General features: G+C 42.6%; 1 long non-coding RNA gene across 1 annotated transcript in view; it reads right to left on the minus strand.

Annotated features, from left to right (window-relative positions):
- Positions 1-24,571, minus strand: part of LOC143319426 (uncharacterized) — a 35,712-nt gene that overhangs the window by 8,363 nt on the left and 2,778 nt on the right. The window contains exon 2 of the long non-coding RNA XR_013077085.1: positions 12,729-12,926. This is a non-coding gene — a long non-coding RNA (uncharacterized LOC143319426). The remainder of the gene's footprint in view (positions 1-12,728; positions 12,927-24,571) is intronic.

The raw sequence follows: 24,571 nt of genomic DNA on the forward strand, positions 1-24,571 counted from the left end.
CTGCTGACTGGAGGGGTAATGTACTTTACTTCATGAATGTTCAGAGAGAAGAGGGGCTGCAGGGAAACAGAATTGTCTCTGGTGAGTGCTGAGTTCAGTCGGAGGCTAAACTGAATAAACACACACACACACACACACACACACACACACCCACACACACACACGCACATACACACACACACACACACCCTCAGATTACAGTTAGTGCATGCTGTAGCTTGCTAGCTAACAGCTAATGTACAGGTATTGTGACTGTTTGGGGCAAATAAATACAAGGTTTGATCATCTGCTGTACTTTGAGTGTTTGTTTACAGGTCTCATCAATGAAGATGGTGAGTGTGATTTTAATGAAATGGACAAAATGACAAAAATGAATGACTGAATGACCGTATCAAGCCATGAGATGACTTTATAGGAGCTGACACATTTGAAGCCTGCCGTCACATTCACACATACAGTGCACAGCATGTCCTCTATATGTAAGTCACACAGAAACAGCTACATGCTAGTAGCAGCACAGTTCCTTTTGCACCCAGCTTGTGGTCAGGCGTTTGGTATAAGGGGCCTAAACACTGTTCATATGCATCACTTGCCTCCTCTCCTCTGCCTTCGTCCTTGTGGACAAAGAAACAGAACAGACAATAGCAGATGCATTGATCACCAAGGACGAGTTTCTATCGCTCTCTCTCCCTCGGCCTCTCCGTCTCCCTCTGTCTCTCTCTGTAATTTTCCTTTCATGGCTGTTTTTCCTGCTGTCTCCTGAGACCTTCTCAGTCGACGAGAGAAAGCGCAAACTGAACATTAAGACGCCCCACAGCCCTTTAAACACTTGTCATTTGTCCTTTTATGAATCATGGCTGGAGTTGCTATAGAGACTGGTCTTTTTTTATATTTTTTATGTACCAATTCTTGTTTCATTAAGTTTGCTGGTGAGACAGAGAGAAAGCGGGTGAGGAAAACAGACAGCAAGAGAGAAAACCACAGTCAATTATGAGTATGGGGGAATGATCAAAAACGAGCCGTTTAAAAATCCAATTTGCCACGGGGGTGTAAGATGAGAGATGAGTGAAGGACGGTCAATGCACTGCGGATCTCTGTGGACATTGACCAACATGCAGCTTTTTTCTTTTTTTTCTGAGAGAAGACAGATGAAAGGGAGAGTTTGCTTGGATGTTTATACCACAGTTTAATCATGACGGATGAGTATGATTTTTCTGTAATTATGCTTGTATTTTCAGCACGATCTTGCTTTGTCTGTAACTATCTTTCCTCAGTGTTTTCCGCATCTTGTTTCATTGTTGAAGTGCATGCACTGCGTGTGATTGCCTGTGCGAGTGTGTGTTCATTAGACTCCCAGTACCTGCGCCCAGCCATGGGCGTTTAATTCAGCGAGCAGGCAGGGGCATTATCACACACTACCATCACTAATCCCCATGGAATGAAACACCGACACTTTGATGTCTGCCAAAGAACACTGCTGTAGTATTTGGAGGCAAGACCGTGCATCACGTACAAACCATAATTAACAATCTATAGCTGGACTTGAGCCAGGCAGAGCGGTGGAGGTGCAAAGAGGGCGGGAGAAGAGAGAGAAAAGGAGAAAAAGAGAAAGACACCGGTGGTACAGAGCCAGAGGCGGAATGGTACAGCTTGAAAGGATGTGCTATATGTGTGTATGTGTATATAAGTGTACATATATGGGGGTTGAGGTCAGCGATGGAGTGTAACTCAGTACATTTACTCAAATACTGTGCTTAACTTACTTGAGTATTTCCATTTAACGCTACTTTTTACTTATACTGCACGACCTTTTGGAGGCCAGAAGTGGACTTTTTTACCCCATTGCATTTATTTGACAGTAACAGTTGTTACTAGTTACACTACATTTACACTTTGAACAGTAGTTACTTATTTTGATTCAGATTCAGATTGTTAATGCAAAATATAAACAAACCAATAAATCATAATGTAATGTTTATTATGATTAAGTGACCAGCAGTATACTGTATAAAGTGATTAAAATTAGCCCCCACCATGACCACCTGCAACATCAGCTATGCTTATGCATTTCTAATTATAATCCGCTGTATATATGTGGTATTCTAGAATGGTCCATCCTGCACATTGTGTAAGATTATGAAGTCACTATTTCACTTGTAACAGAATTTTTTTTTTTACACTACACTTTTGTTTTGCTACTTTTACTCAAATAAAAGTTCTGAGTACTTCTGGTGGAGGTAGCTTGAAGACATACCATGAGTGCCTACCAGTGTGGAAGTGTTTCTTCAGTGATCAATGCTGGACTCACACACACACACACATCCACACACGCTGTAACAACAGTGTTGTTGTCTCAGTAACAACCTGCCTAGAGCTCAAAGAACAGAGGACAGTGAAGTAAATCCTGCACAACAAAATGAAGTCAGCGGCCAGTGGGTATAACACAAACCCCTGGACTTTCTGTGCTTGATGAGGACACAGAATGAAAAATTGAGGCCCTTCTGTGGAGAAAAGTCCCTCAAACACACGCACACAAAGCAAGATTCCTCATGCCACCTACACAAATTCTGGTGAGGAAATGATATCACTACGTACCAGTGTTCATCACAACATGTGTGAGTGTACGCACACACATGCACGCACACACACACACACACACACACACACACACACACACACACACACTATAATACATACACCTCGTGTAAGAGGATAAAACACCAAAAAACCAAAGACTTTCATCAAAGCAAGTGAGAGAGGATGTCAGAGATTTTTTCTAAAGATGAAAGCGAGGGATATTCTCTCATTTCAGCTCATCTCTCCCTCTCTCACTTTCAAAATCCTTGAAGTATCAACCATGTTTCTACGACAAAGAGAGAGAGAGAGAGAGAGAGAGAGAGAGAGAGGGAGAGAGGGAGAGAGAAAGGGGGGTAAAAGTTATTTACGTCCCACGCTGTGTTATGTGGTCTGTCACTTCTCATTTTCTCCCAGGGCTGTCCAACTGGAAGACTTCAGTCAACTCTCTCCAAGCCTGTATTTGCTGAGGTAATTACAAAGTGACAGCTTCAAATCCTCTGCCACACACACACACACACACACACACACACACACACACACACACACACACAGCCAAATATGGGTAAATATGGGAATATGGCTTTGTAGCCTTTCAGATTCTGAGCTCAGCTAAGAAAACCTGAGATGAGCATCTCTCGTTTCATTCTATCATCAGCTAACATAACTGCATAGATGACCTTTAAATGTTCCATAGTGCACTCGGCAGAGTCCCAACTATTCAATGATCAATAATCCTGATGATTATATAAACAGGAAACTGAGTATAACGTCGACGGCATTTTTGCTGGCTATCTGCGTTCCCCATAAAACATATAGCATGTGAGATGCGAGCGCACGCACTCAAACACGTCCACCTCCCATATTCACTTAGAGGTGATTGTAAGAACATCTTTGATCTTTTTTTCCTTTCTTCTTCAAGGAGATGCATTGCCTGTACACGTAATCCATGACAGACATAATGTGATTTGGTAGTATCTCTAAATGGCAGGGAAAACCAGCTGACAGAAATTAATAAGTTACCGCAGCAATGAAGGAACAGGAGGAGGAGGGGTTGGGAGGAGATGGTGGAGGTGGTGGGATAACCTGGCAGCAAAACACACAGATCATCAAATTATCTTTTGAGGCATATCGTCATGGTAAAAGTCACACAGGCGCGGAGCTCAACCTGCCCTATCTGCAGCTGCACACGACGCTGGTCTGTCGTCTCCAGTTTGGATCATTACTCCAAAAAATGCGGATGGTGGAAGTCACAGGCTGAATGTTATGAACAAGCTAGCGACCTGTGGGGACCTCTGTGCCTCGTTTCTGTCAGCTTAGTCCAGAACTACAAAAGGAGGGCTTCCACTCGACACTTTGAGCTTAGCATCGGGCCTCATGATTGAAGGGGAATGTTCATTTCTGTATGAATATGGTATGTATGTGTGCTGCCTATAGGCTCTCAGACGGGAACTGGCACTTGAAGCCATGGCTATGCTGTGCAAACACATAGGCAGGAGTTTAAAGGGCACTCTCACTGAACTGTCTGAACTTACTGCTCACTAGGCAATAAATCCCGAAGTAGTTTGCTTGAATGTTTTTTCCAAACACTGATATGGACACTGAAATCTTGCCCAAGTCTACCTGAAAAAGGTGGTCTGAGATTGTTTCCAGTCAAACTGTGGTACAGTCTGTGTGCAGTCACAATGTAATCCCTTCTCCCACTGGAAGACGTCTAATTGGCCTGTCTCACAACAATATCATTAGTGCTCTCTTGTAGGTGATAAGCAGAGAATAGCTTTCAAGCGTGACTTGTCATATTTGCTCAGATGCAGATGATGTCACTTCTTTGCTGGCCATCCAGATGGGTACACTCCCATCAGTCATGCTTAGGTGGCTCCGCCCACCCCCACATTGTTCTCCATCTTTCCTGTGTAGCCCAACATCGTTTCCTGGCAACAGGGCTATACAGCTGCACTTTGATGGGGAAGGCATTACGTAAATGTACCACAAATCAGAAAAACAGTAAACAAGTGAACAGAGCAGCACAGTTACAGGAGGGGAGACAGTTAAACTCTGGTATGTACAACATGTGGAGGCTCAGTTGCTTACATATATGTACAGTGCATACCTGTGTGTGTGTGTGTGTGTGTGTGTGTGTAGTTAAGCTACTGTGTGTGTTACTTGAATGTCTCCTGTACAAGACACAACATCTGGATTAGATTTGCGGCCTGACAAGTATAGAAGATGCACAAATAAATAAACTAATGATATGCCAAACTTTATCTAACCATAGAAACATTTAGAACAGTAAAAAAATATCAGGATCTGGAACATCGCACGAAAGTTACTTCACTATCAAAATACCACAAAGAAAGGAAAAGGATTTTCAAGGTGGCAGAGTTGTTCATGTCCAGTGGGGAGAAGTGGGCCAGATGTGGCTTTATGGGTTGCTGTTGGCTTGGATGTGTGTGTGTGAATGTGAGGAGGGTGAAACAGACAGACAGACAGAGAGAGGGATGGAAAGCAGAGAGAGTGTGAGGGAGGGAGGTATGTCATGCTCGCCAAACCACTCAGCAAGACTCTGATTTATTTGGCAACTACTAGATGGTGGTCTGAGTACAAGAGGCCACCTACACCAGTGTCTGACCTCCGACCCACTTCAACTTCTGAAAAGAACTCAGCTGTCCTTGCTAAATCTACACCCACACAGGAGGGAAGACCTGTTTTTGGGGAGAAGATACACATACAAGCATACCCACAAACATGTGCTTGCATTTAGACCTCAGCAAACACATGCACAGTTGTGCGTGCATGTACCCAACCACCCACACATGTGAATGCATCACTCGGACATCATCAGATAAGGTGGAAGACGGACAAGAAGAGGAGAAGCTCATGAGCTAATTTTACTTTTACATTGCGGCCTTAAAGCCCCTGTACACTGTACTTCTCTGTAACATTAAATATTCATGACTAAATAAGCAAAATGAAAGTTTAAATAATCTCAGTCTTTATTTATTCACAGTTTAACACTTAAAATTGAATCTAAACTGTGTGAGTGTGGTTTGATCAGACTTGATGGAGAGTGTGGGCATCATAAACATACGACCCACCAACTGTCATCAGATTTTGTTTTGAATGTTACTGAACTCTGACTGGTCAACAAAAGTTTGTGGAATCACCTTTTTCCAAATGAGCCACGCCCACTTCAACCAAGCAAGGAAAGCAAAGAAAAAACACAAATACAGAAATCTCTCATGTGAAACTAGTCTAACTTCAGCAGAACATTGTGTTTTCACACAGGGTCCCATTGTTGATTGAGAAAATAGGTGATCAGGTCCTTTATAAGGTCTGTTTACCAAAGATTTTCACCAACTCCAGTACTGTTTATCCATGCTGACAGTTCTGGTTCTGAGACATCTGCTGCTGAGATTTATGCATCCAATAAAAAGATGAATTCTATTTCGTTTGTGGTTCTTACAGCATTGAAAATGTTAATTTAAAAAGTTCACCAGCAGCTTGTTTTTCCAGAGGGGTTGTCTACACAGTGCATCGTCAACAGTTTGAATAGAGACTAGCTCTTCAGTAAAACATTCCTGTTCACAGTCAGGCCTGTGGATTATGCACAATGACATGAGTCATTAAGTTGCAGGTGATTTTGTATTCACCTCTTTTACAATGAGGTGAAGGTCGAAATCTCAGAGCGCGACAAACCTGGACAGATAAAACTGAAACTATCTGCATGGAGAGACACCAGAGTTCAGTGAGAAAATCTGTGAAAACTGAAGTTTGGATGAAAGGACTCTTTAATGTGTTTTAGGCCTTGTCCTCCTACTTTTATCCTCCATCCCTCACTCTCCGCTTTCCCAGATGATTCTGGGCTGTGACCTTGGACACACACACACACACACACACACACACACACACACACACGTCCATCTGCTGGACTCAGACTGGCCTGACTCTCCTCCCTCTCTCTCTCTCTCTCTCTCTCTCTCTCTCTCTCTCTCTCTCCCCCCGTTCTTGTCTTTTCCTCCCTTTGTCGTCCCTATTGTTGTCTCCATGCCTTTGAAACTTAAAAATATCCCACCCCGATTTTGTTCTGTACATTTTGTTACCATGGTGATTGCCATGTAGAGCAAGTAAAATGAGTGTGTGTGTGTGTGTGTGTGTGTGTGTGTGTATGCATGTAAAATGTGTGTTTGTGTGCCAGTAGCAGTGCTATCAGCCAAGCACAGATTCTAAAGCTATTTTCTGAGGAAACAACAATAAAAGGAGAACACCCACCATCCCCTGTCTTTCATTTCTCATCCTCTTTTCTCTCTTCTTCTCATCTTACTCATTCTCCATCTTTTTTTCTGGCCATCCTCGTGCTCCTTCATTCCTATCTCTGTCCAATGGCCCATTCCTCTCTCTTGCCCCGCTCCTCTGCACCAGCCGTCAAACACTCTCTGTCACCCTCTTGCACCTCATGGCAACAGCCAAGAACGATAGCAAGGAGCAGAAGCAACCTGGTGTCACACCAAAGCGAGTGATGGACCCGCCAGTCCACCATGTCACGTTTTACCTCTGTGGCCAAGTTAGCAATTAATATGCAACATCTGCTTAGACATTCAAAATAAAGCTTGCTGGGAAACATTTCAGGTGACAGTTGCAGTTTGGTTACGTTTGGGCACCAAAACTACTTGGTTAGGTTTGGAAAAGATCATGGTTTGGGTTGAAAAAACTACCTTAGTTAAGTACACTAGTTATCTAAGTTGTATGTTAAGTACCTGACATAAGTGACGTCACATACTGAAGTACATACATACATACATAACTGAACTAACATGACTAATGTTCATATTTCTACAACTAACATGCTTATGTTTTGGTCTCACACCAGACATGACTCGTGTCTCCATGTCTCCTGTGTGAAAGTCCTGTGTTTGACCCCTGCATCCACCCTCACCTCACCTCACTTTGTCATTCTGTTATATTTGTGCTTTACTCCCACCATTATTGCCCTGTGTTGGTACTTCATACAGTCCACTTCATACTTCATACACCTTCAAATGACAGGTCTATTACACACTTTGCGTGATACTGGGCAGGGAGAAAGACAGAGGGAGATTGACAGACAATGTGTCAGAAGGTCTTGTCGGAGTTGTACTGGAAGTAGTGACACCGAGCAAACAGCCAGTCTCATCTGGCCGGCACATTGCAGCATCACATCGAGATGTCAACTTTCACCTCATCACCACCAGTGGCCTGAGAAATCATCACACACACATGTATATTATGGAACCAGATTTAACGAGGAGTACCCCTCTTTGTGTGTGTTTAGCATTCCTACTCTAATTGCTTAGTTGTGCATTGGTGTGCTTGTGATGAATGGGCATTCATATTTTATGTTCTGATGATCTATCCTGCATGCACATATTTCAAGGTCTATGAAATATGTGCATTTGTAACTATTTGGCAATGCATTTGCACACATGCATCACTAAATGTGTACACACGTGTGGTGATGGATAGATATTCCAATGTGTGTGTATTCTTGTGTGTCATCAAATTAGAGTCATGTTACTCAGCCATGTGATGTTCTCTCCTGTTTTGTGTACATGTAATCATGCACATATGCAGTTTTCTGTGTGTTTATCTATGTTTAAAGCCATGTACGAGTTCATTCCCACTGATCAAGGGAGCAAAAGTCTCTTTTAATGCAAGGGTGGTCCCCATGTGCATCCACCACCCTGGGCTGATCAAGGGGAGAGCAGCAAGGGAGGAGCAGCCAAAAAGGCCTGGTGGGTGTGCTCATCTGACTGAGTCAGCTTGTAGAAAAAGCGAATCTCAGCAGCCTATTACACTTAGGCAGGGATTACCGAAACCACACAATGATATTGATTGATACATTTCTTCCTGGTTTCAGTCTTCTAGGTGATAATATACACCCTCAGGGAGTCATTTGAGACACACAACAAAGTGCTGAAACAGATTGAGAGCGAGAGGCATCTGCCAAAATACAGGTGCTGAGGTTACTTCCCTTGTTAGGGTGTTAAATGATATTTCTTTTCTATTCCAACTTGAGTCTCATTTTTGTAGTTTTGACCACAGTTATAATTATTCAAACAATTGTGCTCACAAAAGCGATGGCTGAGAACATGGTGACTTTGCTGAAATAGTTGTGATGAGTGGTGAAACAATCAAACTTGTTAACAAACCAACATTTAAAACACAAATATTTGATTTAAACAATGAAAAGGTTGAAGTCATAATTTGACAATTTGAATAATAATTCCCCCATTGGCCGTCATTTTGGCATTGTAGCAAACCGGAATTATTCTTCAAACTTTTGGTAACTGATGTTTTGTCCAATTGAGGACAACAGCTAAATGCTCCATTGTCTCCATCAAATTTGTCTGTCTGTTCTTTGGTGTTACAGTGGGTTCATCAGGGCTTTTTCACTGAAAGCAGCTGTCTGCTGCAGCTGGAAATTATTGAGAGCGGTACAGAACAGTAAAGTTGTGAGCCATAAAACCAAAACAATGAGCTCAAAGTTGAGAAAATTCTTCACAGAGCTGAGGGAAACTGTCGGGATTCATCCCTACAAGGAACACGTTTCGTAAACATCACTGTTGTGCAAGTTCACACTTCACAAGAGCGAGCACAAAGTTCAGCTCACACAGATTAAAATGAGCTAGTTCATGTTCAGTGCACACTTTGAGTTCACGGCTCACAATCCCAAACAATGAGCTAGTTCAAGTTCATTTCTTTAATGAGCTCCAAAGACTGCAGATCTCTGACAGTGTAGTCTAATACAAGTGTCTGCTTGTCACTGGTGGCATGTAGTTCAGTATATTTACTGTACTTAAGTACACATTTGAGATATTTCTACTTTACTCGAGTATTTCTATTTTCTGCAACTTTATATTTCTACTACACTACATCCCAGAGACAAATATTATACTTTTACTGTTCTGAGCTCGTGAAAAGGTGACTTTATTTAGTGATTCATGGTTCTCACTGGACAGCAATGCTGCAAACATGTGATCTTACAGAAAATGATGTATTGCTGTACATTAAACTACTCAAATTAGCACAACTTTAAACAACTGCCGCAGTAAAATGCACCATATCTTAATGCAGCACAAATATTTTGTCTGAAAAAAAATCACATATAATTGTAAAACACTAACAGGGAGCATTTTTCTGCACAATGAGTACTTTTACTTTTGATACTCAAAAGTATCAACATTTACACACTACATTTTGCTGATTATGCTTTTGTACTTTTACTTAGTTTTGCTTGTAGGACTTTTACTTGTAGTGGAGTATTTTCAGTGTGGTATTAGAACTTAAGTAAAGCATCTGAGTACTTCCTCCACCACTACGAGACACAGGTCCTTTGCAAACTGCTGTGAGCTGGACTTGGGAGGAAGAACTTTGTAGCAGTTGGCTCGTGGTCGTACCCTTTGTCAATAGTTTCTCGTGATCACCATTTACTCACAGATATTTCTGGTCAAAGGTTTCAACTTCATGTGTTGTTTCTTACTCATTGCAAATGTGGCTAATGTTCAGACTTTTTTTTAGACCCAGTTCAGGCACAATTTGCAAAGAAATGTGAGATTTTTTCAGTAGGAATCTGCACTGATTGGTTCATAAATCTTCCAGTTGCACTAGCTATTCTCAGTATGCTGGGTGCTGTAAAACATGGTGCGTGAGCATTGTTAACTGTCGTCGATGACGCTCACGTTCATTATTTGCAAACTGATATTTTCAGTTCACCATTCACCCAAAACATGAGCTTTCACATTCATGCACAACACTGATAAACATTGTCATTTCCCTCCCTGTTAACATAACAATATTGACTAGTGGACCTTTAAGAGAAAAGGTCAGACAAGGTGAAAAAATAAACTGTGGCCATGCCTTTTTCTATTTATAGACAAAAAGAGATAAAACCAGGTACCCAACTGCAGAGGAGTAGCAGGCAATAATGTAACTCTATGCTGTCAGTCCCAGATTGCCAGTCACATTTAAGACAGTGGATGGTGTGTGTATTCTGATAAGCTTCTTGCAGGAAGTCCTGTGTTTCTTGGTTAGTAATTACCTCTCCTGTAGACTGACCAGGGCAAGAAATAAATCTATACGTGTGTGGACTGGATAATGGGAGATCTAGAGGGATGATGGCTTTAGTCAGTGGTAGAGGTGACTCACACACACACACACACACACACACACACACACACACACACACACACACACATAAGCAAGCACTCACGTACACATAGAAACACTATTCCTCAAGCTACCTATCTAGAAGCAGCAAAAGCAGGGATTTGGGACAGGAGCTTTCTCCATTGCTAACTGATAAACTCCTTTTAGCAAGTCCTGCAGCTAAATACAGTCTCCAGCTTGTGTCTATGTGTGCACAGCAGATGTAATGTATCCTCATTCTCGGCTCCTCTAATACTTGTAGCACTGTGCAGCCATTAAGCTACTGGGTCTGATCACTTCTGATACTGCCTCTCTCTCCTCCACCTTCCCAATCCCCTCAAACAAACTTGTTTTAATGAAAATACATTCCTGAGTTTGGTGGATTTAGCGGATTTTCCTCCCACTCTCATCTCTCCAGGATTTTTGGGGAGGGAGAAAAGTGCTGAAGCTCCAGCTGGAGCAGCAGTGGCAACGGCCCATTTTAAGAAATGCTGATGCCAGAGTGCAGAGCATTTCTGTGAGCATTCAAGGAATGAGGAATGCATCTCCAACCAGCTTAAAGAGAGGCAGAGAGAGGTGTAGAGGCAGGGAGTGGAGAGGTAGATAGAAAGGACAGGGGGAGGAAAGAGAGAGGTGGAAATTAAAGGAGATAGAGGGTGGTGGAGAGAAAAAAGTAGGGAAGACTCCATGTCATGTCAGCATGGTTTTGCACCTTCACCATCAATGCAGCTCTGTTGTGGCGAACAGCCGAGGACTCCCCTGTTGTCAACACCCGGACAACAGCAGGCTACTGAATCCTGTTTCTAGACACAGGTACTGACCAGAGCACAAATCTGGTTTATTCTTCCTGCTTAATGTGGATTCAGAGCTCTGATTATTACAAGCATGTAAGCAGGTCATATTTTTTTCATTTTGTTTCAGAATGCTCAGCAGAAAGATTGTGTGAAAACAGAAATTCATATTTGGTGGGTTATGCACATCATACAGAATATATCACAGTTATTCAAAAGACTATAAGGGGTGACATATGGTGACAAAATGATGGGGACCAGATCAACCCACAGACATTCCCAGACCACAAAAATCCATAGCAGATGATGTCTGACACACATGTGTTCCGTGGTGACAGTGACTTTGATGGAAAGCATTACGGCCACACATCCATCATCATTTCCTGTACACTTATTGACTGTACATGCACCTGTGATGCATTTCTAATTACAGATAACATGCCTTAAAACCACTTGAATGCACCAAGTGGGTATTTTGATTTTAAGTCAGAAAAATAAAACGTCACATAATAAGCCAACAGCAACCATATGCCTTTTGGTCGGTTAATGTGAGGAGTGACAGCAGCAACGGAAACAGTGACACATCGGGCCAAACCACAGTTCTCTCCTTCTCACGGCTGCTACACACAGTCCCTCACCCCCTTCAAAATCCACAGTATTCATCTATACATCCATCCAGGCATGCATGCATGCATCGGCACTTGCCAAATCCTCAAAACCTCATTTGCAGGGATCAACATGTTAAAGTGTTGACCTGCTACACAGCTGTGAGTCGTGGAGGAAACCCTTTCCAAGGATTCGCGAGATAAGCCTGACAAGCCAGGGGTCTGTCAGCAACTGCCTGATGAGGATCAGACCGGGTGAGCTGCTATTGATAAGACTGGTTTCACTAACTGAATGCGAAAGGTTCACAAAAAGGGAAATGCTCTGCAATCACTGTTCCAAATCACTATGAAAATGAAAACATGAACATTTACAGAAAAAGATGAGCAGTTGGAATGAAAAAAGGAAAAAAAAAAAATACTAAATTGAAGAGCCACATGTTTCAAAGAGGTGCTCACAGTATACACTTCATACAGACATCAAAACAAAGACAAACTTGCAAGTTTGAGTCCTATGAGGGTTTGGTGACTGAACAAATGGGAAAGGAGAAGACACTGAACATCACTCGGTGTCTCTCACTGTTGATTGTGGTCCATAGTGTCTGCACAGAGAGTGAAGAGTCCTCCGCTTCTCCAGCTGTCCCTTGTCATCCCTCAGCGTCCTTGACTCTCCACTTCAGGCAGCTCTCGGCCCCATGAGAGCCCTGGGCACTGCCAGCTGAGCCACCTTCTCGACAGCTCTTTCCCATTGCTGGCCAACAACGCCTCGCTTTGTACCCTGGAACAGACAGAAAGAGCACATCACCCCTGAAGATAAGCATGGGAACATTTCATCATAGGGAGCACAGGTGACAACAGTGGTCGAAGACAGGTAGATATATTCTATTATTCACAGCCCAGCAAGGGCGTCAGATCTCCCTGGCGATCGCTACAGAGGCCGGTGTCAGAGGTGACATCAAAAAGACAAGGGCTCGGTGACAGCCGTCGACTACACCACTGTTGAGGTAATTCCCAGGTGCCCCAGCAAGGGTCCCTACTCTGGAGGCACCGGTGGGATCAGGAAAGGTCACCTGGCAACACAGGTCAAAGCTTTGATCCAATCAGAGGAAAATCCAGCAGGGAAGGGCTTTTATGAGTGAGGGGTAGAGGGAATGGTTGGCTGTCATTCCGTATTTCAGAGGCAAAACATGGAGCCAAAGGAAGGCAGGCAGCAGCCCCATCATTATTTAATACACAGCTCGCTTTAGATGCTTCTAGACTAAAACACAGGGTGGAAACAAAAAAGGACCCATGATAACCGTTATTATTAAACTGCATATTTTATGAGGCCCCTCCCGATTAGAAAGTCAATTGCCGGTTATATATTCACGCAGGCAGTGAAAAGGCACTGAGAGAGTGACCCTCAAGCTTGACCTCACATGCTTTGAACTTTTTCTCCTCAGCCCCCCCTCCTGTCTTTCTCTCTTTCTCCCTCTCCTTCTGCCTGCACTTGGTCCCCGGGAATGAATGCTTTGATTCGGGCCGTCCAGCTGCATAAGTAAACCACATTACATTTTAGGAATGTAAATAGCAGAAAGTGCTTTTGTGAAAAATTCATTGGATGCTCCCGGCTGGACCACATAATTATTTAGAGAGCATATTTAAATACCTCTTATAATTATGGAGGAATGCACGCAATTTCCCTTTCAATGTCCAAACCGGTCATTTGGTCTGGAGATAGGAGGTCACAGAGACTGAGTGGGAAACTATAGAAATGCTGTGTGCTATAGCAATGAACCGCGGTGAGGGAGCTGATCTGTTCAAGAGTTTCGACTGCTCTTTGGACCCCAAACAACAGCGAGCGTCTATTACTTGAGTATCACATACTGTGCATCCACTGAGCATTCGGCTCCAGGCTCACAGCTGCAGACAAGCTATGATATCATTGCAATTGAATATCATTTGTCAGGGTTTTAAGACACAATTTGTCAGAACTGTCAGCAAAATGCAGCGTCACCCCCCCCTCACTGGCTGAACAGACATGTTCAGCTGGAAAACGTAAATGGGCTCGTGCATGTCAAATATGATTAGATAACTCTAATACACGCATGATATGCTGAGCTGTGTATATTTTTGCAAAGATCAAGTGCATTTTACACTGTACACCACATTTGCCATATGCAGAAACATGGCTGATTTCAGATCGGCTGCCATCGCTCATCACTTCCTCCTCTCTGCAAACTTCACACACAGACAGGGCTGACTTCCTGTCTGTCTGGAAGATTGTCTGTCTCAGGGGGAAGGGGACATGTATCTGGAATGACAGGAGTGCTCTGGTTGTGTGTGTGAGGGTATGTGCATTTGTCTGTCTACAGTAAGATATACATTGATTCTGCTTTGCAAAATACAGTCACCTTCACACATCAAGCTGAATCTCTCCCCATGTCCTCCTTGTGTCCTCTACCATATATTCTGTTGTTATGCAGACTAACAAAGGTACAGACTCCGAATCTCCCCCACCCCATGATCAAATGCAACAACAGTGACAAGCAAACATCTCTGCAGTGAACACACAACATCCCCAAAGGTAGGCTGATATGATATGAGTGAATATGTGGATAGCTGTGATCTCTTTCTCTGTCAAACATCAGTGTCTTCTCCCAAGACAAGAGATTGGTGACAAGACGCAAAAACACACTCAGACAATAAACGGTGTTATTGAGGAAGTGATTGAGGAATAATAATTAATGACGAGCATGCAGCAGGACAAAGATGCTCTCTAAAGACTAGCCTGCTGTCCCCCAAGGGACAGAATGGGGCTTCAATTAACTGACAGGCGGACGTATTAGAATTTCTATCATGGGCCTTGGTGGGCTGGTGAGATGCAGGACTACAATGCTTTGAAAACCAGTGTGGTTTCCCCATCAAACACGTCCTCTAGGTCCTTTGATCTGCTGGGTGGTATGTGTCCTTGGAGATACGTGTCTACTTCCTCAAAGCTCTTTGTTGCCAGCACCTCATTTTCCTGCACTGAGTTTTAGTGCTCCAGCAACAGCAGGCTCAGTTGCATTCATTCTCAGACAACAGAAACTACACATGCACATCATGTGACACCAGGTGATTTTAAATATGCATGATGAATACACTAGTGTGTGTTGTGTGTGTGCATGCCCACATGTGCAGTGCGAAAACATGCAACTCATGAATACAGGTAATATGACCATCTCAGGACTGAACATAGAGTAACTACTTTTTCTGAGATGTACACAGACACGCAAAATTTAATTTGAACAAACCACATTCAACCTAGAATGCAGTTTGCAATATTTTCTTGCCAAGTAGTTAGTCCTTTAGCTCTGATAAAGCCACTGACCTGGACTGCTTCCAGACCTCTGAATTGCCTCCCACATCTCTGATTTGTTCAGCAATTCTTAGAGGTCTGGTGTTGTGCGAACAGATGGCTTTTCAGCCAGCTGTAGAAACAATTGACCAATCAGAGCTTTGTGTGCAGGATAAAGAACAGAAATGTCATCTCTCATCAGAGATAGCTGGCTTCCTAGCTACATCCATTAAAAATAGCAAAAGAAATATTGCTATGGAAATGACCACCAAATTGGATGACATTGACAGAACTGTACAGGTTGCTGTAGTTCAACTTACAGACCTAATAACTCTTAAATCAACATTCTCCAATCTTTGTGTTAGCTGTTTTAGCTAACAACCACTACTGCAGCAGCTTTTAAAAAATATAGTCCCCAGGACAGATATGTCACTCACTACTGATTAGTTAGTGCAAAAAAAAAAAAGAAATAACCACCTCCAAACAAGAAATTGGCCACCATGAGCATAGTGTCAAACTGAATGAATGAATGAATGAGGTGAAGCAAAATGGCATTTCACTCAGATTATCAGGCTACCAGGGTTAGGGTTACCACTAACCACTAACTCTGCTTTCACACCCAAACAGCAAGTGCTGCAGAACATTGCCCAGAGCAAGGCCACACGTTCTGTTTACTCATCAAAAGGAGTACGACTGAGCTTGTGAAAACATTTGTTTTCTGTGACTCCAGAAGAACCTTTTAAAAGGTTGAAAAACTAACCCTGGATGGTCTAATGGAAGACACTATTGAGTTGCATTTCTACTTATGGTCATTCCTTTTGTTTTAAATCTGTCTCTTTGAATCCTCAAACTTTATGAAGTGCAATACTATTAATAACTGCAATGCTGTGCTTGAGTATCCCTTTAATGGATAGTGCGGCTGTGCTGTTCACCAGGTTTAGCAGCGTCATTTCAACTAAATTGAACATTGACTGCAAATATGCTGCCATTCAGGATACATGTCCAATGGCACTCAAACAATGATAAGAGGTGAAGGTTATGATGGTGCCAATTTCACTCAAGAGCCAAACGGACGAGTTATTTCTGTGCTTCTTTGAATTTCTGGAGTTATATAACCCCAATCTACGTGGGTTAAAAAATCTCAAGAATGGCAAAAAATAGAAGAGGACAAGAATATGAGGGAGGATGACGATAACACAGCACAACATAAATTTGTGATTCTTCACGTTCTGTTTTAATCTGTAGCACAGTTAACTGCTGAGATGGGCTTGCTTCATGCACAGTACTTATTACAGTATATTTTGCATCATGCAACACGTACATGCTTACGTATTTACATATGTGGGTACGTATTAATATGAAACCAATGTTAGAGCTGCTACAATCAACTGGAAAGTATCAGGAGTGATAGTTTATGGGGCAAAAGCCAAACGGCCTCCTTGCCTCTCCCAGAAACCCTCCACATGATCACTGACGTCAGCAGACATTCTCACCAGCCGGCTCTCCCTTGAACTGCTGGGTCAGTTTCCTGTTAGGCACTGACACAATATGCATGAATGCTCCATCTCACAGCGCTGCCTCCCTGTGAAGTGGTGTTCAGGTTACATTTCTCCCAGCTAAAGCCCTTGGCCCTCCCCAGCCACAGCAGATCTGTAAACTGTTTACACTTCACTTCCCACACCTGGAAGAGGGCCAAGGCAAACCTGGAACAAGGCCGACAAGAAGGAACCAACAGATAGGGCCTTAGATTTCAGCAGGAGAGCAGTGATTGTGTCTTCGGCTGGAGTGGAGTATTGACTCACCACCAACACCACCCCATTTTCTCTTCTACAGGAAGAATAGAAGAAGAAATTTGGACTAGAAAAAGATCCATGTGTTCACCAGTCTGCAGGGCCACAAAACTAAGACACACTGTTCTCTCGATGCAAAAATATCTCCTCAAATGAAGTCTTCTCATAAACGATTTTTCTGATGTACAGTGACTAAACACAGGTTAGATTTGGAGGCTTCATTCATGCTGATTTTTTTTTTTTTTTGGGGGGGGGATGCTTTAAAATAGTAAATGTATGGGTTCTATTTGTACATGATGATTGTTTTCCTCTCTCAACTCTCTTTCTGTGATTAACATATCTTAGAATCACAGTCTAAATCCGCCACTGATGCGCAAGCGCTCCGGCGTACGTCACCGCTCGAGTCCCAGTGGGGATATAGCTAACTTGTGCTTAAACCACACACCACTTCTGCCATGTCAGTTTTCATGAACGCCACACCTCATGTAAATTCAAGTCCAATCCCTGACATATTGTGCAAGCGTGATGTAAGTCTAAGACAGAAAGAAATCCTCTGTTCCCCTGGTGCACATGGTGAAGCTCTAAGAACAAGAAAAACAGGCAACTGAAAGAATGAGGGAGGACCCACTGTATGTGCTCTACGATACAAAAAAAAAAAAAAAAATCGAATCACTTAGTGTAACAAGGGCAGGGGACTTCAGAGGGTAGGACACAGATATAGAAGTACACTGCAAGCACACACTTAAAAAGATTGATCTTATGGAGGCATAATGTGCAAAAGTGTGCCATGTGAATAGCAATTATTATTTTTGATGATTATATTTACAACTGAACCAATGAAAGAGATATATGTACTCTATATCTACTAGGGGAGAGGGTGGGAAATTAGAGTGAGACCGGCATTTTCTGTTAAAGTGTACAATAAAGCTCTCATGTAGAGAGATGGGTCTGTTTTCTATAAAGTCATCTATAAAACATACTGTAGCCTTTTACCAAGCAGTGAGGGGAGGGGTTACATCCAAATGTAGTGGACTCTCAAAGCCATGCTACTTAATGCAACAAAAATGGAAAAATATGTCAACCACATTTACAGTGTAAGCCTGGCCCAGCCTATTAATTGCCCCTGTGTCCAATTTGCTGTCTTCTTTGCAAGTGACAGTGGCAACGAAAGGCATTTTCTATGACTGGAATTAGGAGAGGATGAGACAGGGAGACATAGAGACACAGAACAAGAGAGAGAGAGAGTAAACCGCTGCCCCAAACTAGCATGTCCTGCAGTGACATGTATATTGAATACCAATCAGAGGCATGGGGCTTGCCAGCCCCGGCGCAGCACTCATTTCCAATGCACACACTGTAGCTCAATCAGTAGGGCCCTGGCGGATAAAAAGGGATCGCTTGCCTGGCTCTGTGAATATTAGCTAATGCCACATTTGCAAGTCGTCAAGAGCAAAGGGAGAGTGGGTGAGTGGGGGGCAAAGAGAGAGATGAGGGAGATATGGAGGGGTGGAGAAACAGAGGGATATGAGAAGGGGAAGATAAAGATAGAAGTAGAGAGAAATCAAGAGAAGGAGGAGAGAAATATATATATATATAGATATTAAAAAGAACTGGGCTTTATTTGGGACTGTAGAAAAACAGAGATTATTTCTTGCAATAAAAAAGCTGTGAATGGCTTTGTAGTGCACGAGCGATGGAAGTGATGCCTGGATGGGGATTATGCTCTTTTCATCATAAAGCCCCATCTGGTATACTAGCAAGACCACGTCTGTCCAGGCCTCTCGCCCTTTAAAGTGCCGGCTTGGGTTACACATCAATCCAGTCCAATTGCAGCTGTGCCACGAAAATATGGCAGACCAATCCTGTGCATACATGGCAATGCACACGCTAACATGCACACACAGATACACAAAAAATGCTCATCAATTACAAAAATGTGCGTACATATGCAAATAGACAGATGGATGAACAATGAGGCAGACTGAAGGAAATACTGACATAAAGATCTCACTTGCTGACAGACACACACATATACCCCTTTGCCCCCAAGCGCAAAGTCCCACGGAAACAATGGGAAAACACAAAAAAAGGACAGCTCTGTTTTTGAAGCATGCCTAATTCTAACTTGAAAGGGCCAACCATAATTAAAACCAATGGGCAGCAATGCGAGATAAATGAATAGCAGAGCATTCACCAGACCCCTCCTCATCTTTTAACTAAACCACTGGTCCGGTGCCTGACAGATGTTCCAGCTCTGTTTGATGTGTGCATGCCCGTGTGTGTGTGTGTGTGTGTGTGTGTGTGTGTGTGTGTGTGTGTGTGTGTGTGTATTTCTATGTATTTGTGTGTCTGCACTGACTGGCAGGACATTATCATTTGTCATTTCCTTCTTCTCTTTCTTAGGAGATCCATCATGGCCACTTACATACATAAACCCATCATGGGCTCAGATTTTCATCAGAACCAGATTTGCTTTTACTACAGTGGGTGCATGTCCAACACATACAGTCACATGGTACAGCCATGGCCCAGTAAGATATGCTCTGTTACAGTATAGAAGGCATTTGTTGTGACGATATCATACTATCCGTAGTTTAGAGTTATAGTATCTTCTATCGAGGGATCTAATTAAAATACATACATATACAGTATGTTCAGTCTTTTATCATCTTAACATTAAGCTGTTGGCGCATAAACCTTACATGTGTTTTGGGAATCTGTGAAATGAAATCATTAAATATTGAAACGCTTACAGAGTTAAAAGAGCAATTAGATTATTGTACAGGGATTTATACTTTGTAGAGAGCTGAAAACGAAAGTGAATCATTAAAATTCTTTCACAGCTTCACGCAACGACAAGGAACTGTCAAATTGTGTTTATTTGGAGCCCCCTGTGAACAAACCACTATGAGCCCCAGCATCTCGTGTTTTGCTAGTTACGTGCCTAACGTTATTTGCAGGATGCGCATCAATGAGGTAATGGATCTATTTGTGTCTATGTAAGATTAATGTGATATGACGATGGTGAAACGTAAACTTTCTTTTAGTGTTGTTCATACATCTAGGTAAGGTGCAAGCCTACAATGAGCGAATTCGTTAGCACTGGTAACTGTAAGTTTGTTGCGAAAGCTAAAGTTGTCAACACTCCTCATATTACATGCCTGTCTTGGAGAAAGAGGCCCAGGTTGGGATCAGTTTTGAATCCTTTCAAATCCTGCATGTTTCTCCATCTGTTGAATGACCAACCAGTGATGACTTGCTCTCACTCGAGCCCTATCACTGTCCCTTTGAGCTTCTGCCTTTGTTCTGCGGTCAGTTCTTTTCTTTTCCCTTTGCCAGTCAGACCTGGGAACAGACATTAAGAAGAACTATATACAAATGACCAGTCTTCTCACTGATGGTCTCGTTTGCTTATGTAGGTCACAGAGTGGCATTAGTGTTAAAATGAGACTGTTTCAAAACCAGTTCAAAACTCCTTGTGGTACGTTTAACTCCAGACAATAATGAAGATGGATTTAAATCACACTCCACCAACAAAACCTCTTTTTGCATACTAATTCTTTAAAGGGAATGAGATTTTACTGATAGGTCATATTTCTCCTGCAGATGTACAATTACTTTTTCTCAAAGAGCCATCTGCCTTTCAGTCACAAATGATATTAGATGTCTCACATTAACATGAAGGACATGATTCACTTTCTAGCTATGTTAGACCTTTAATTCTCCTGTCTAAATTGGCTGGGGAGGACTGTTCTTCATCTCTAGACCGTGTCATCCTCACATTGGACCTCATCACTGGAAGAAAGGCCCACCATCATTATCTCATGATCTGCCTATTCCTAGGCATTCCTAGACCAATGGGATATGAACAAAGAGGATAATATTACAGCTGGATAAAGATAAATGGAACTCAATTTCACTGGAATTAAAACAAGCTTTTGATTCATTTGAAAAAGAAGCGATAATAAGGAATTCAATTTGATTTGTTTGGCACTGAGGGTAGTTTGGGCTCTCCTTTGACCATTCTGGATGAAGAAATTAATGTTGCTTCCCTTTCAGTGCCTTCAGAATAATGAACAATGGAGAAAGAGAAAAAGAGATTGAGATAGGGAGGGGGGTAACGTTATGACTCTATTGAAAATTGTGCTGTTAACAAATTGGTGGGCCTCAGCTGTTTTCCGAGACTTCAGCCTCCAGGTGCATTTGTCTGCCTGTTTGTCTGTCTCTTGCTTCATTGTAGTGCTTCTTTCAATGCTGGACTTTCAGTTGTATCCGGACAGCCCAAATGACAACGCTGCCGGCAAGAGAGAGGTAGTTGACGGGAGAGGAGTGAATAAAAGGAGCCCAAATCGCCGCTCTCCCGCCTTCTTCCCCTTCCCCTCCTCCCCTGTCAGCCGGTCTGGACAGCCCGGGGGAGATCAAACCTGTTTGTAATCCCGCTCTTCCTCTTTATGTCTGTGTGTTTACAACCTGACCACATTGCTGCTGTACGCGCTCTCACAGCTCTGTCTGTGGTCCACGTCTCTCTCTATTAAATCAGATGTAGCAAGGTAGTAAAGAAATGGGATGCATTCATTGTCCTTGGCTGACAGCTGCTCAGAGAGACAGTTGCACAGTGCTATTTTTTCTGCACTACACTGACAATTGATGGGCAATTAATTTGCACCAACCACTCCTCCCCATCTTCACATGGTCATAATAGACATATCCAGGCCGGGGTCTGAGTGAGCAGCTTGCTGCTTGACTGTCATCAGATGGTTTGTTCTAGTTCTGGTTCCTTCTTGGGAGGAATGCACGCCGACTGTTAGGAATGACATTTTCCTCCGGAGCACTCCGGGGGCCTTGTTTCTTTTTCGTCCATGCTTGGGTTCTTTTCAAATGCAGTAATTTGCGGAAGGGGACCCCAGCCATAGATCACAGGATCTGGATCTGTGGGGTTGGTGGGCAGGATGAACGGCCTTTGGGGTGCAACCCTGGAACTTCTTCAATGAAAACCGCATGGCTTTTAATGGGCAACCTCTGGGTGGTCCAATCAACCTCAAGATGACATTTAGTGACACGTGTTTCTGGAAATTGATTTCAGCCTATGAAACATCAGCTTATAATGCCTCTTTCTTTGGATGTTTCAAATTGTGATTTATCTGTATGACAGTGGCAGTTGATTACATGATGCCGTAAATGAATTCCAACCAGGTTGTGTTGGGTTCCCAAAGGGCCTTTGTGGTTTCTTTGACATCTTCATCAACCCAGCTTTTAATGCATTTTGGATGCTTTGGAAAGGGGGACTGGTAAAGACACACACTCACAACAAGAATCTAATAAATCCTTAACACATTTGTGAACAAGGAATAATCCTTCATGTAAATGTGTCTTTAATTCTTTCCTCAAAACACATCATTCACATTCAGTCTACACCATTTACAGTGAACACGATGCTCTTTACAACTTCCTGAGCCTCAAGGTCAGAAAGTAAACAGGACGGCGCAGAGCTCACCACATCTGACCCAAGTCACCAAAATGTTACTAGTCTGCATCACAAGAACAGCAATCATCTCACTTCAGTGGTTTTCCTGCTACAAACCCTCTCACCCTGAAACAATCTGACATCATTGTCTGCAGACTCGCTACAACATTTGTGGTGTGTACTTTCAAAGCAATGGGAAAACCCCTTCCCTCCAACTTGGAAGTGACCGTGAATAAGCAACTTTTCACTGGGTTAGCTGGTTTCACATGTAAATTACTGTTTCTTGAGCAAAATGCTGTCCACATCCATTGAGATGCTTTAATGCATGAAGTGGGGCTCATTATCAGAGATCTTAAGCATGCATGAAAGTATATAGCACATAATTAAGTACATAATTTATCATGAATATACAGTCCATTAAATAAATGCAATAGTGTCAGACAAGTCTGTAGCTTTATGAAAATCTTTTTTAAGTCTCTATGTGTGTGTTAACTCTCAAGGTTACTATCAGTTCCACTGGTTCCATCTTGGCAGGCATTAGCTTGAATTGTAGTGGACTTGAAGTTGCATAAAGATTAAATGAGTAAAGCTGTGATGCTGACTGCCATTGTAAATGACATAATAGACCAGCAATCAGCAGTTAGCTGCATTTGGCATCTTTGCCTAAATCTTTGCCTATGAAGATGAAACACACAGTATCTGCTCAGGCCAAATGGCTTCAATATCTCACATCAAACTTGCTGACCAGGCCTCACAGAGAGTTCTTTCATGTAAGGGTAGAGTATGTTCACTTGTTGGATTAAAAATGCTGAACTGGTGGAAAAAGTGACAGCCTGTCTGTGTTTTACTTTAAGCCTGGTATCACTGTGACTTGAGCCAACTTTCAGACTCCACAACGCTGAATTTGCTGTTTTACCCTCAGTATGGAATCAGATATTGGGCCTTTTGCTGAAAACTGGACTGTCGACTGACCATAACCATACAATATAGCCTGCTATATTCCACAAAATACTTAAAACCATTATGTGTCCCATGCTTCATCTCATTGTTAGTGGCTGAAATATCCATCCACAACAGAATAACCAACCTTGCATAAAACATTTTGTCAGCTGTGCTCACTCTCAACGAGGCCCACACTCACCACAGATTTAAATTTCTCTGCATTGTGTGAACCCTAATAGTCTGTTCTGAATTGCCAAAACACAGTTAAACTGGCATGAGACAATAACATGGGCAATATTTTCCAGATACGCAAAACGTCCCCACGGTATAAAATATTCTTCTAGAGTATCAAATGGGCCTTGTTTTTTAAAAATGACAAAACTATTGGTTCGCCAGTCTTTTGAACACAGTGACCCTAAAACCATCCCGCTGGGCTGATCATCTCACTGTGGGACCATCATTTGTAAAAATGTTCAAATGAAAGAACAGAAAAAAAACCAAAAACATCCAGCCAGGAGCTAATAAAGGTGGTTTGCCATGCTGACAACCTACATTTGATTCTCAAGTTTGAAGAGTCAAACACAACGACTACTGGGGGTCAGTCTGCCTAATGGCATCCCACAGAGACCCCATGATAGAGGGACTGGAGCTGAGTGAGGGAGGGGTAAGATTAGGGTAGAAAACGTTTGGTGCCCTAATCAACTGCCGAAAAAATTTAAATGCTAATCATAATCATCTTATGAACAGGTCAGCATTTGAAAAAAACTGAATATCAATTGTAAACAGCTACAATTCCATAGGTTGCAATAATAAGCTTAACAGGACGATGACCATAATGGCTACCTGCAGTGCTTGGAAAAAAACCAGAGCGCGCCCCCACCAAGCCCTCCATCTTTCATGGAGTTACA

This window comes from Chaetodon auriga, chromosome 4, assembly GCF_051107435.1.
Source record: "Chaetodon auriga isolate fChaAug3 chromosome 4, fChaAug3.hap1, whole genome shotgun sequence".
Taxonomy (NCBI): Eukaryota; Metazoa; Chordata; class Actinopteri; order Chaetodontiformes; family Chaetodontidae; genus Chaetodon; species Chaetodon auriga.